We start from the raw sequence: 14943 nt of genomic DNA, 5'->3' as shown, positions 1-14943 counted from the left end.
TCTGGTAGAGGAGGAGGAGGAGGAGACAGAGGACCCAGACGCACCGTGGCAGTATGCTGTGGAGATGGAGGCAGGGAGTCCCTCGCATTCCTTGGCACAAATGGCCCATAGCATGCTCGGTTGCTTGCGTAGCGACAGCCGAATAATAACCATCAGACAGAGGGATGACTTTTGGCTGTCCACCTTGTTGGACCCTCGCTACCGGTCCAAAATGGTGGCCTTTTTCACACCTGCTGAGAGGGAGGCCAAAATTACGTACTATAAAAACCACCTATGTAGTCAGTTGGTCTCTGCCTTTGTGCGCCAACGTCCATCCTCAGACACTGTGGGCCCTGTGCGCTCGCGTTCCGCTGGCATGGCAGCAGGGGAGGGGTGGGGTGGTAGGAGCAGTGGCAGCTCCACCAGCAGTGGCTGCCTCAGTCTGCAGTCGATGATGAGTAGCTTTCTTCACCAGCGCAGTGAGGAAACTACTAACCAGCCGCAGCAGCAGCAGCAGCATCAGGTGGACCTGGAGCAGGAGCTCAAACAACAGGCTTGGGCCTACTTGGACAGCACCCTGCCAACCGAGGTAGACAATCCCCTTGACTACTGGGCAACGAAACTTGACCTTTGGCCCCAACTAGCTGAATTTGCCCTTGAAAGGCTGTCATGCCCGGCCAGTAGCGTGGCATCGGAGCGCGTGTTTAGTGCGGCAGGAGGTATTGTAACTCCGCGGAGGACACGACTGTCCACCCAAAGTGTGGAGAGACTCACGTTTGTGAAAATGAATCAGGCGTGGATTAGTCTGGATTTCAAACCACCAGTTCCTGACACAACTGACTAAATCCGCCATGAATCATGCCTCAAACATGTGCCACTTTCAGGTCTCCTCACACTGCTGGTGTGTTTAATTTTTTGACATAGGGTGCTGGCAGATTACGGGCCTCCTATAGCTGCTGCCAGGCCCCTAATCTGCCATGGGCCCCTATATACCGCCTCCTCATGCTGCTGCCAGGTCCAGAGTCTCTCATGGGTCCCTGTACGGCCTCCCATTGCTGCTGTCTCCATCGCCACACTCTGCCATGTGCCACTTTCAGGTCTCCTCACACACTGCTGGTGTGTAGAATTTTTTGACATAGGGTGCTGGCAGATTATGGGCCTCCTATAGCTGCTGCCAGGCCCCTAATCTGCCATAGGCCCCTATATACCGCTTCCTCATGCTGCTGCCAGGTCCAGAGTCTCTCATGGGTCCCTGTACGGCCTCCCATTGCTGCTGTCTCCATCGCCACACTCTGCCATGTGCCACTTTCAGGTCTCCTCACACACTGCTGGTGTGTTAAATTTTTTGACATAGGGTGCAGGCAGATTACGGGCCTCACATAGCTGCTGCCAGGCCCCTAATCTGCCATGGGCCCCTATATACCGCCTCCTCATGCTGCTGCCAAGTCTAGAGTCTCTCATGGGTCCCTGTACGGCCTCCCATTGCTGCTGTCTCCATTGCCACACTCTGCTGCCATGTGCCACTTTCAGGTCTCTTCACACTGCTGGTGTGTTAAATTTTTTGACATAGGGTGCAGGCAGATTACGGGCCTCACATAGCTGCTGCCAGGCCCCTAATCTGCCATGGGCCCCTATATACCGCCTCCTCATGCTGCTGCCAAGTCCAGAGTCTCTCATGGGTCCCTGTACGGCCTCCCATTGCTGCTGTCTCCATCGCCACACTCTGCTGCCATGTGCCACTTTCAGGTCTCTTCACACTGCTGGTGTGTTAAATTTTTTGACATAGGGTGCAGGCATTTTACGGGCCTCACATAGCTGCTGCCAGGCCCCTAATCTGCCATGGGCCCCTATATACCGCCTCCTCATGCTGCTGCCAAGTCCAGAGTCTGTCATGGGTCCCTGTACGGCCTCCCATTGCTGCTGTCTCCATCGCCACACTCTGCTGCCATGTGCCACTTTCAGGTCTCTTCACACTGCTGGTGTGTTAAATTTTTTGACATAGGGTGCAGGCAGATTACGGGCCTCACATAGCTGCTGCCAGGCCCCTAATCTGCCATGGGCCCCTATATACCGCCTCCTCATGCTGCTGCCAAGTCTAGAGTCTCTCATGGGTCCCTGTACGGCCTCCCATTGCTGCTGTCTCCATCGCCACACTCTGCTGCCATGTGCCACTTTCAGGTCTCTTCACACTGCTGGTGTGTTAAATTTTTTGACATAGGGTGCAGGCAGATTACGGGCCTCACATAGCTGCTGCCAGGCCCCTAATCTGCCATGGGCCCCTATATACCGCCTCCTCATGCTGCTGCCAAGTCCAGAGTCTGTCATGGGTCCCTGTATGGCCTCCCATTGCTGCTGTCTCCATCGCCACACTCTGCTGCCATGTGCCACTTTCAGGTCTCTTCACACTGCTGGTGTGTTAAATTTTTTGACATAGGGTGCAGGCAGATTACGGGCCTCACATAGCTGCTGCCAGGCCCCTAATCTGCCATGGGCCCCTATATACCGCCTCCTCATGCTGCTGCCAAGTCTAGAGTCTGTCATGGGTCCCTGTACGGCCTCCCATTGCTGCTGTCTCCATCGCCACACTCTGCTGCCATGTGCCACTTTCAGGTCTCCTCACACTGCTGGTGTGTAGAATTTTTTGACATAGGGTGCTGGCAGATTATGGGCCTCCTATAGCTGCTGCCAGGCCCCTAATCTGCCATAGGCCCCTATATACCGCCTCCTCATGCTGCTGCCAGGTCCAGAGTCTCTCATGGGTCCCTGTACGGCCTCCCATTGCTGCTGTCTCCATCGCCACACTCTGCTGCCATGTGCCACTTTCAGGTCTCTTCACACTGCTGGTGTGTTAAATTTTTTGACATAGGGTGCAGGCAGATTACGGGCCTCACATAGCTGCTGCCAGGCCCCTAATCTGCCATGGGCCCCTATATACCGCCTCCTCATGCTGCTGCCAAGTCCAGAGTCTGTCATGGGTCCCTGTATGGCCTCCCATTGCTGCTGTCTCCATCGCCACACTCTGCTGCCATGTGCCACTTTCAGGTCTCTTCACACTGCTGGTGTGTTAAATTTTTTGACATAGGGTGCAGGCAGATTACGGGCCTCACATAGCTGCTGCCAGGCCCCTAATCTGCCATGGGCCCCTATATACCGCCTCCTCATGCTGCTGCCAAGTCTAGAGTCTCTCATGGGTCCCTGTACAGCCTCCCATTGCTGCTGTCTCCATCGCCACACTCTGCTGCCATGTGCCACTTTCAGGTCTCTTCACACTGCTGGTGTGTTAAATTTTTTGACATAGGGTGCAGGCAGATTACGGGCCTCACATAGCTGCTGCCAGGCCCCTAATCTGCCATGGGCCCCTATATACCGCCTCCTCATGCTGCTGCCAAGTCCAGAGTCTGTCATGGGTCCCTGTATGGCCTCCCATTGCTGCTGTCTCCATCGCCACACTCTGCTGCCATGTGCCACTTTCAGGTCTCTTCACACTGCTGGTGTGTTAAATTTTTTGACATAGGGTGCAGGCAGATTACGGGCCTCACATAGCTGCTGCCAGGCCCCTAATCTGCCATGGGCCCCTATATACCGCCTCCTCATGCTGCTGCCAAGTCCAGAGTCTGTCATGGGTCCCTGTATGGCCTCCCATTGCTGCTGTCTCCATCGCCACACTCTGCTGCCATGTGCCACTTTCAGGTCTCTTCACACTGCTGGTGTGTTAAATTTTTTGACATAGGGTGCAGGCAGATTACGGGCCTCACATAGCTGCTGCCAGGCCCCTAATCTGCCATGGGCCCCTATATACCGCCTCCTCATGCTGCTGCCAAGTCTAGAGTCTGTCATGGGTCCCTGTACGGCCTCCCATTGCTGCTGTCTCCATCGCCACACTCTGCTGCCATGTGCCACTTTCAGGTCTCCTCACACTGCTGGTGTGTAGAATTTTTTGACATAGGGTGCTGGCAGATTATGGGCCTCCTATAGCTGCTGCCAGGCCCCTAATCTGCCATAGGCCCCTATATACCGCCTCCTCATGCTGCTGCCAGGTCCAGAGTCTCTCATGGGTCCCTGTACGGCCTCCCATTGCTGCTGTCTCCATCGCCACACTCTGCTGCCATGTGCCACTTTCAGGTCTCTTCACACTGCTGGTGTGTTAAATTTTTTGACATAGGGTGCAGGCAGATTACGGGCCTCACATAGCTGCTGCCAGGCCCCTAATCTGCCATGGGCCCCTATATACCGCCTCCTCATGCTGCTGCCAAGTCCAGAGTCTGTCATGGGTCCCTGTATGGCCTCCCATTGCTGCTGTCTCCATCGCCACACTCTGCTGCCATGTGCCACTTTCAGGTCTCTTCACACTGCTGGTGTGTTAAATTTTTTGACATAGGGTGCAGGCAGATTATGGGCCTCACATAGCTGCTGCCAGGCCCCTAATCTGCCATGGGCCCCTATATACCGCCTCCTCATGCTGCTGCCAAGTCTAGAGTCTGTCATGGGTCCCTGTACGGCCTCCCATTGCTGCTGTCTCCATCGCCACACTCTGCTGCCATGTGCCACTTTCAGGTCTCCTCACACTGCTGGTGTGTAGAATTTTTTGACATAGGGTGCTGGCAGATTATGGGCCTCCTATAGCTGCTGCCAGGCCCCTAATCTGCCATAGGCCCCTATATACCGCCTCCTCATGCTGCTGCCAGGTCCAGAGTCTCTCATGGGTCCCTGTACGGCCTCCCATTGCTGCTGTCTCCATCGCCACACTCTGCTGCCATGTGCCACTTTCAGGTCTCTTCACACTGCTGGTGTGTTAAATTTTTTGACATAGGGTGCAGGCAGATTACGGGCCTCACATAGCTGCTGCCAGGCCCCTAATCTGCCATGGGCCCCTATATACCGCCTCCTCATGCTGCTGCCAAGTCCAGAGTCTGTCATGGGTCCCTGTATGGCCTCCCATTGCTGCTGTCTCCATCGCCACACTCTGCTGCCATGTGCCACTTTCAGGTCTCTTCACACTGCTGGTGTGTTAAATTTTTTGACATAGGGTGCAGGCAGATTACGGGCCTCACATAGCTGCTGCCAGGCCCCTAATCTGCCATGGGCCCCTATATACCGCCTCCTCATGCTGCTGCCAAGTCCAGAGTCTGTCATGGGTCCCTGTATGGCCTCCCATTGCTGCTGTCTCCATCGCCACACTCTGCTGCCATGTGCCACTTTCAGGTCTCTTCACACTGCTGGTGTGTTAAATTTTTTGACATAGGGTGCAGGCAGATTACGGGCCTCACATAGCTGCTGCCAGGCCCCTAATCTGCCATGGGCCCCTATATACCGCCTCCTCATGCTGCTGCCAAGTCTAGAGTCTGTCATGGGTCCCTGTACGGCCTCCCATTGCTGCTGTCTCCATCGCCACACTCTGCTGCCATGTGCCACTTTCAGGTCTCCTCACACTGCTGGTGTGTAGAATTTTTTGACATAGGGTGCTGGCAGATTATGGGCCTCCTATAGCTGCTGCCAGGCCCCTAATCTGCCATAGGCCCCTATATACCGCCTCCTCATGCTGCTGCCAGGTCCAGAGTCTCTCATGGGTCCCTGTACGGCCTCCCATTGCTGCTGTCTCCATCGCCACACTCTGCTGCCATGTGCCACTTTCAGGTCTCTTCACACTGCTGGTGTGTTAAATTTTTTGACATAGGGTGCAGGCAGATTACGGGCCTCACATAGCTGCTGCCAGGCCCCTAATCTGCCATGGGCCCCTATATACCGCCTCCTCATGCTGCTGCCAAGTCCAGAGTCTGTCATGGGTCCCTGTATGGCCTCCCATTGCTGCTGTCTCCATCGCCACACTCTGCTGCCATGTGCCACTTTCAGGTCTCTTCACACTGCTGGTGTGTTAAATTTTTTGACATAGGGTGCAGGCAGATTACGGGCCTCACATAGCTGCTGCCAGGCCCCTAATCTGCCATGGGCCCCTATATACCGCCTCCTCATGCTGCTGCCAAGTCTAGAGTCTCTCATGGGTCCCTGTACGGCCTCCCATTGCTGCTGTCTCCATCGCCACACTCTGCTGCCATGTGCCACTTTCAGGTCTCTTCACACTGCTGGTGTGTTAAATTTTTTGACATAGGGTGCAGGCAGATTACGGGCCTCACATAGCTGCTGCCAGGCCCCTAATCTGCCATGGGCCCCTATATACCGCCTCCTCATGCTGCTGCCAAGTCCAGAGTCTGTCATGGGTCCCTGTATGGCCTCCCATTGCTGCTGTCTCCATCGCCACACTCTGCTGCCATGTGCCACTTTCAGGTCTCTTCACACTGCTGGTGTGTTAAATTTTTTGACATAGGGTGCAGGCAGATTACGGGCCTCACATAGCTGCTGCCAGGCCCCTAATCTGCCATGGGCCCCTATATACCGCCTCCTCATGCTGCTGCCAAGTCCAGAGTCTGTCATGGGTCCCTGTATGGCCTCCCATTGCTGCTGTCTCCATCGCCACACTCTGCTGCCATGTGCCACTTTCAGGTCTCTTCACACTGCTGGTGTGTTAAATTTTTTGACATAGGGTGCAGGCAGATTACGGGCCTCACATAGCTGCTGCCAGGCCCCTAATCAGCCATGGGCCCCTATATACCGCCTCCTCATGCTGCTGCCAAGTCTAGAGTCTGTCATGGGTCCCTGTACGGCCTCCCATTGCTGCTGTCTCCATCGCCACACTCTGCTGCCATGTGCCACTTTCAGGTCTCCTCACACTGCTGGTGTGTAGAATTTTTTGACATAGGGTGCTGGCAGATTATGGGCCTCCTATAGCTGCTGCCAGGCCCCTAATCTGCCATAGGCCCCTATATACCGCCTCCTCATGCTGCTGCCAGGTCCAGAGTCTCTCATGGGTCCCTGTACGGCCTCCCATTGCTGCTGTCTCCATCGCCACACTCTGCTGCCATGTGCCACTTTCAGGTCTCTTCACACTGCTGGTGTGTTAAATTTTTTGACATAGGGTGCAGGCAGATTACGGGCCTCACATAGCTGCTGCCAGGCCCCTAATCTGCCATGGGCCCCTATATACCGCCTCCTCATGCTGCTGCCAAGTCTAGAGTCTGTCATGGGTCCCTGTACGGCCTCCCATTGCTGCTGTCTCCATCGCCACACTCTGCTGCCATGTGCCACTTTCAGGTCTCCTCACACTGCTGGTGTGTAGAATTTTTTGACATAGGGTGCTGGCAGATTATGGGCCTCCTATAGCTGCTGCCAGGCCCCTAATCTGCCATAGGCCCCTATATACCGCCTCCTCATGCTGCTGCCAGGTCCAGAGTCTCTCATGGGTCCCTGTACGGCCTCCCATTGCTGCTGTCTCCATCGCCACACTCTGCTGCCATGTGCCACTTTCAGGTCTCTTCACACTGCTGGTGTGTTAAATTTTTTGACATAGGGTGCAGGCAGATTACGGGCCTCACATAGCTGCTGCCAGGCCCCTAATCTGCCATGGGCCCCTATATACCGCCTCCTCATGCTGCTGCCAAGTCTAGAGTCTGTCATGGGTCCCTGTACGGCCTCCCATTGCTGCTGTCTCCATCGCCACACTCTGCTGCCATGTGCCACTTTCAGGTCTCCTCACACTGCTGGTGTGTAGAATTTTTTGACATAGGGTGCTGGCAGATTATGGGCCTCCTATAGCTGCTGCCAGGCCCCTAATCTGCCATAGGCCCCTATATACCGCCTCCTCATGCTGCTGCCAGGTCCAGAGTCTCTCATGGGTCCCTGTACGGCCTCCCATTGCTGCTGTCTCCATCGCCACACTCTGCTGCCATGTGCCACTTTCAGGTCTCTTCACACTGCTGGTGTGTTAAATTTTTTGACATAGGGTGCAGGCAGATTACGGGCCTCACATAGCTGCTGCCAGGCCCCTAATCTGCCATGGGCCCCTATATACCGCCTCCTCATGCTGCTGCCAAGTCCAGAGTCTGTCATGGGTCCCTGTATGGCCTCCCATTGCTGCTGTCTCCATCGCCACACTCTGCTGCCATGTGCCACTTTCAGGTCTCTTCACACTGCTGGTGTGTTAAATTTTTTGACATAGGGTGCAGGCAGATTACGGGCCTCACATAGCTGCTGCCAGGCCCCTAATCTGCCATGGGCCCCTATATACCGCCTCCTCATGCTGCTGCCAAGTCTAGAGTCTCTCATGGGTCCCTGTACGGCCTCCCATTGCTGCTGTCTCCATCGCCACACTCTGCTGCCATGTGCCACTTTCAGGTCTCTTCACACTGCTGGTGTGTTAAATTTTTTGACATAGGGTGCAGGCAGATTACGGGCCTCACATAGCTGCTGCCAGACATGTAATCTGCCATGGGCCCCCGTACCGACTCCTCATGCTGTGACGTTGCAACAAGGTGGAATTCAACCCTACATATGTTAGACCGCCTTTACGAACAGCTAAAGGCCATCACAGATTTCCTGATGTTAAAAGCGGATAAAGGTACTCCCTGTGTAACTTAGATGTCAGCCATTGGCAGCTCATGTGTGACACCTGCGCTTGCTCAGGCCCTTTGAGGAGGCCACGCTATTCGTGAGTCGGCAGGACTATGGGATGAATGAGGTCAAATCGGCCATGGGCCCCCGTACCGCCTGTTCACGCTGATGCTGGTCCCACAGTGTGACCTGGGTCCCTGTACGGCCTTCCATTGCTTCCACTCTGCCATGTGCCACTTTGAAATCTCCTCACACTCCTGCGGTTGTCCATTTTGTCATAGGTTGCTGGCAGATTACAGGCCTTCCATAGGTGCCACCAAGCCCCATATCGGCCATGGGCCCCCGTACCGCCTGGTCACGCTGCTGCTGGGCCCATAGTGTGACCTGGGTCCCTGTACCGCCTCCCATTGCTCCCACTCTGCCATGTGCCACTTTCAGGTCTCCTCACGCTCCTGCTGGTTTCCATTTTGTCATAGGTTGCTGTATGGCCTCCCATTGCTGCTGCCTCCACCGCCACACTGTGGCTCCAAACACTGGTTTTGGCCCCGTGACTGGCCAAAGGAGTGAAGTGTGCAGTGATTCTAAGATCGACGGCACTCATCTGCATGTCATACTGACAGACAGTATTATTTCTCTTCCCCAGCAGACTCCAAGGGCATTTAAATTAAAGGTACAGTGTTCTGCACTAATATTAAGTCTCTCTGAAGCCTAGAAACACCCTTTTTTAAGTTAAATTCACAGCGAATTTATTCGACTCGAATCGAATATTGTCCACGAATTCGCCGAATCAGTCGAATCGAATTTTTCATTTCTTCGCTCATCTCTAATTATCAATAATCTTGCCCAGTCTCATGGGGCTAGTCTACTAAGAAGAGAGTTGTAAATCTCAGAAATTGGACTCTGTCCCCTGGAAGAGGCACTGCATATGCGTTCATAGAAAGATTTAGGTGAGGTAGGGGTAAGGGCATGACTAGTGGCATAATAATGTCTAATTTGAAAGTATTGCATATGTTTCTGTTAAGGAATGTCTTTGGATTGGCAAAGTTTTTTAAATGTGATAAAAGATGTGCCATCTGTAAATGCAGCTAAATTAACAATGTTGTTAACTTTCCACCAATAAAATGGGACGATCTACCAGAAAGGTTGCAGTAAAAGAAGGTTGTCCAAGAAAGGAGATCAAAGGAGAAACTTGAGTAGCCAAGCCAAACTTAAGTTTATAGGTGGACCAGAGGAGGGTTGATTGAAAGAACAAAATGCTATAGGAGGCCAAGATCTTGTAAGAGATAGAGGAGATCCACAAAATACCTGGAAGGGAATATGGGTATACTGAACAGGCCTCAGAAGGGAAATATTCCATTAAGGACACTAGTTCTGGTGATAGCCGGGGAGTTCCGTCACATTGGGTATTTTTGGTGTTTTTTTTTCTTGGTGGCAATTTTTTTTGTTTTTGCTCAGTTTTTATTATTATTATTATACAGTATTTATATAGCGCTGTACAATAGCAAGGGGGACAGAACATGAGACAAGACAGTAACAATACAATACACGAGGGGTTTGAGGGCCCTGCTCTTTCGAGTTTACAATCTAGAAGGAGGGGAAGGTGGCACAGGAGGAGATGGCTGTGGGGGATGGAGTGGCGGGAGGAGTGGAGGAGGTTAGTTTTAGGTGAGGTTGGGGTAGGCATCCCTGAAGAGGAGGGTTTTCAGGGTGCGCCTGAAGGTGAGGAGGGTAGGCGACAGTCTGATGGATTGGGGTAGGGAGTTCCAGAGGATGGGGGAAGTCCTGGAGAAGTCCTGCAATCGGGCGTGGGAGGAGGAGACCAGGGAGCTAGAGAGTAGGCAGTCCTGTGAGGAGCGGAGGGCACAGGTGGGGTGGTATTTGGGTATCAGGTCAGTTATGTAGTTTGGGGCGGCATTGTGAATGGCTTTGTAGGTCAGAGTTAGCAGTTTGAATTTGATGCGTTGGGCAATCGGGAGCCAATGAAGGGATTGGCAGAGGGGGGAGACAGATGTGGAGCGGTTGGTGAGGTGGATGAGTCTAGCCGCTGAGTTTAGGATTGACTGGTTTTTATGCGTTTCCATTTTTGACAGGAACATTTAAAGAATAGGGCAGGTGCACTGCTTTTGCTAGATTCATTTGAGGTGCCATTAACAATTAGTTGCACCTAGCAATGGTAGTGCATGAAACACACCTTTCCCCCACTGCAATCAACTTGAATGGGCTTGAATAGAGAAGGTGAACACTAGTGGAGACACAGACAGCAATAAAAAACAAGCACAAGAACAAATTAGCTGCTGGATTTGGATTTTATAAGGGTCTCTGAAATTGTTACTGGGCACAGTGGCTCCAGTTTGGCAGTGCCCCTTAAAACAGGGACCACAATCAGGAAAAAGGGAAAGGACCCAGAGGTGATCATTCACTCACATGCAATCCAATGATAGCTCCAAACAAATGTTCAAGAGTCCAAAGTAATTTAATGATAAAATTGATTCAGAGTAGAAACAACGGGGGCCTAACATATTCATCAGAGCTACAAAAGAAGTACAAATACAAAGGTCATAAATCTAAAGATAAAAGGTCATAAATATAAAAAATGATAATACAAGTAAAAAATATAAAAAAATGAATGGATATAAAAAGGCAAAGGATCACAAAGATAATATCTTACAGACAGTCACCAGAGGTTACAATAATACATTAGCAAACAGTGAAATAAACAGAATAATAGGCAATATCTAAAAAAAAAACATGACAATATTACAGTCAATATCTATACTAACCTCCTCTGGCACAAGATGCCCTCCATCTTCTGAGTTAAAGGCTGAGGACATTATTGTGAATGCAGATTGTCATGAGCTCACCCCATGACAGTGCCTCACAACAGTGCCCTTCATTCACTGTATTAAAGAGAAAAGAGGTGCAGACATTATAATTAGTGATGAGCCAAACATATCTTGGTTCAAAAATAAAAAAAGGGGGTGCCCCCAAAAATCCATATTAGATCCTTATCCAAGCAAGTGGCCTTGTAGGACAGGGAAGGGGAGGTAGGAGCAGACCTCCAAAGTATAGCAGACCACATGTCCTCAACAGTAGGGCATACCTTACAAGCCCCATCCACAAAACCACACAATCACCAGGAAAGGGATGTTGGAGAGATTCCTTTGGCAATGTAGCCCCTCATGTTGAGTGCATGTGGCCTGGTATAGATCAGGAGGAGCCTACCAGGATGCATGTTCAGATAACGATCTGGTATGGATTGTATAGGGGACCCCATGCTTTTTCTTGATTTTTACATGGAATTCCCTCTTAAAATCCATACCAAATGGCATGTATTAAAATTCATACCAGACATGAACTGCTTACATGGTTGGGAATTTGGTGTTTGGACCAAACCTTAAAGTATAACTAAAAGGCAGGAGTAGAGATGGATTAGAACACCTATTACATTCTGTGCCCCCATTAGAAATCTTCACCCTCTCTAATTGTCTAGTATCCATTATTATTGAAAGTGAAATCAAAGAAAATCCTCAAATTTTAAGTGGTCCCCAGAAAAGTAATAGAGGGGAAATCTTCCAATGAGGACACTAGTTCTGGTGACCTGGAGGCCCCCAAGGCATTTCCTTAATTTGTGAGGATCACTTCCTGTTTTGGGGTTATAGCCCTCCTTTACTCTATCCAAAATGAAAAAAAGTTTTGCCTATAGTTCTACGTTAAGCACATCCCTAGTCATAATATGAACATCACTCTCTGCAGTGGTGAGGGCCATTCAGAGATAAAGAAAATTGGAAGAGGAACCAGAGCATCACGTGGCTAGCCAACATTGGGGTTGGGGGAGATTTATGTCTCAGAACCTAGAGGCAGGCCACACATTCAGCAATTATCTTTCCTGCAACCACAGGTTGCAGTAAAGAAAATTGCTTGATTCCACCTTCAACACAGTCAGTGTTGATGGGGGAATCCCTCCCACAGAGTTGTGTTCTGGCAGCGGGAAGCCTTTCCTGCCTGCAGAACACAATGATCACTGTTGGCGGATATAGCTGCCAGCAGTGATTGCATGCAAAAATCTGACATGCTGGTCGATGGATTGACTTCTGTACAACCAGTCTGCCCATAGATGGATCAAATCTTGACCAGTCCCTGCTGAACAAGTAGAGATTTGATCTATGGTCAGCTTTAGGCTTTAAAGCAGAAATTCAGCTGAAAATGAAAACAAAAAAGGTAATAGCCCATTTAACCTCCCTGGCGGTATTCCCGAGTGTAGCTCGGGGTTAATTATCAGTGCCAAAAGCGGTAACCCCGAGCTGCTCTGGGATCTGTTCTTCTCTTACCTTGTCCTACGCTGCCGCGATGTCCCCCCTGCAGCATCTCCAGCCATGTCCTCCGGCCGATGCCAGCACCCGTCTTCCGGGTTCCGGTCCCTGCAAGCGTCGGGATGTACAAGACGTAAGGGGGCCAGAACCGGTGGGAAATTAAAAATTTCAAAAAGTGACATTCACTCAATACACTAAAATCACATAGTATTACATTCCTGTATCAAACCATTTCACATACATTTTGTCCCAAGTGCTTTGTCCGGCGCCCTGCCTGCATTTTTACTGTTCTTATTGCCTGGAAACTTAGAAACGTCCATGGCGTCCAAAAAGCGTCCCTTTAGGTCAAAAGCGGTTTTAGACCGGCTAGAGAACAGCGATAGTAAATCAGAACCACTTGCAGAATTGAGTGATAATGATTCGTGGGGGAAATTCCTCATCAGACACCACAAACAATATTGTGACTTTGCTCAGCGATGTGCGAACTTGGAGCTATATTTCAAATTTCAGTGTTTTTGGTTTGATTATATTATTGAATTACATTTATTTTTATTATATTATTATTTTTTATGATTATTTATTATATTATAATGTTTGATTTTGTGTTTCAAATTTTATCCTACCCGGGATGTTTACTAGACTCTTGTTCGGGCAGATTTCAGTGAGTTATTCCTAAAAATGACAGGCCTAGAATAAAAAAAATACATATTTCCATGCCACAAAATGTTCCACTTTGAGCACAGAAATACTGACATAATCAGACCGCTATGGAGGTTAACAATAAGACCCTTCTGATACTTTGAAAGCTCTGTGCGAACCATGACTTTTGCTGTAGAATGCGACGAAGAAAATGCCAGGAAAGACCTACTAGAACAGCTGAATTTTATTTGGGGTTAGACCGCTAGGGAGGTTAAAGGTAAAATAAAAAAGTAACATTTGCTGCAATAAACACCATCCACTCAGACCTGTTCACCACAGTACTTCTTTTCTGCCAAATGTCCTCCAGGCTAAATGACAGTCCATGTTATTCAACCCAATGTTTTTGAGATTAGGCCATCATGGGCTCACTGCTAGCTTGTGAATGGACAGTGAAAAGAAGAGGAGTTCTCCTCCTATCAACATGTTCTTTGTCAGAACATAAACTGATTGGCCCCTAGTGCTGCTTTACCTCCCCCCAAGTTTGAGCTCTGTTGTAAAGAAAATACAAGCGGCTGACCTCTGAACAGACGCTCATCACATACTTCTCTTTCATATGTTGTTCAGTGGGAGCGCGATCTGGGAGTGGCTGTGGATCCAGAGGCCTGGAATAAGGCTTGGTCATTCATAGCTAAATGCTCATTTAATATGACCACACTGGAGGCAGCCTATAAGGTATTGTTTTGGTGGTATTGGGTTCCGGCTCGGTTGGCCCGGGCTAACCCTGCCTGTAGTGATCAATGTTTTCGGGGTTGTGGCCATCTTGGAGATGTCTTGCACATCTGGTGGTCATGCCCGAGACTTTTTCGTTTTTGGCCTCGTGTGTTTGGCCTCCTTTTCACCTTGTTCCATCTCTCCATACGCCGGGATTCCCGGTATGTCTTGCTTCATTGCCCCATACCGGGCCTCTTGGCTCACCAGCAGAAGTTGGCTTCTTATTTGTTTTTATCGGCCACTAGAACAATTGCCCAGGCCTGGAAGAGTCCATTTGTTCCTGTTCAGGGGGTGCGGGATCGTATGACTACTATGATGCTCAATGAGCAGATGTCGAGTATCCGCAACGACTCCCACCGTAAATTTCTGAAAATATGGTAGCCGTGGTTGCAATATGCCTTTCCCACACTCCCTCCGGCTAGCCTGGGGATGTAATGGCGTTCGATACTGGCGCTCTTGGACCCCTGCTTTTTGCCCCCCCCCCCTTTTTTTTTTCCCCTTTCTCTCTCTCTCTGTTTTTGTTAGAGTCAGTTGCATTAATGTTTTGTACCTTATGTGCCATTGATAGCCCCTGCGTGGGCGTACCTTTTGCCCTGTTGGCGTTAGAGTACTGTTTTCCTTTTATTTTGCTTTTTTTTTTTTTTCTATGCAATTGATAGCCCCTGTGTGGGCGAGTTTTATTGCCTCTGTTTTATAATGTTAAAAATTAATAAAAATCATTGGAATATAAAAATAAATTAACATGCATTGCAAAATAAAAATTACCTCCAAAACAATTTTTTTTATAAGGAGAGCAAACGAT

The sequence above is a fragment of the Staurois parvus genome, unplaced genomic scaffold, assembly GCF_062004578.1.
Source record: "Staurois parvus isolate SC_StPar_1 unplaced genomic scaffold, SC_StPar_1.0 ptg001263l, whole genome shotgun sequence".
Lineage (NCBI taxonomy): Eukaryota > Metazoa > Chordata > Amphibia > Anura > Ranidae > Staurois > Staurois parvus.
The sequence above is the reverse complement of the archived record's forward strand: the minus strand, read 5'-3'. Positions refer to the sequence as shown.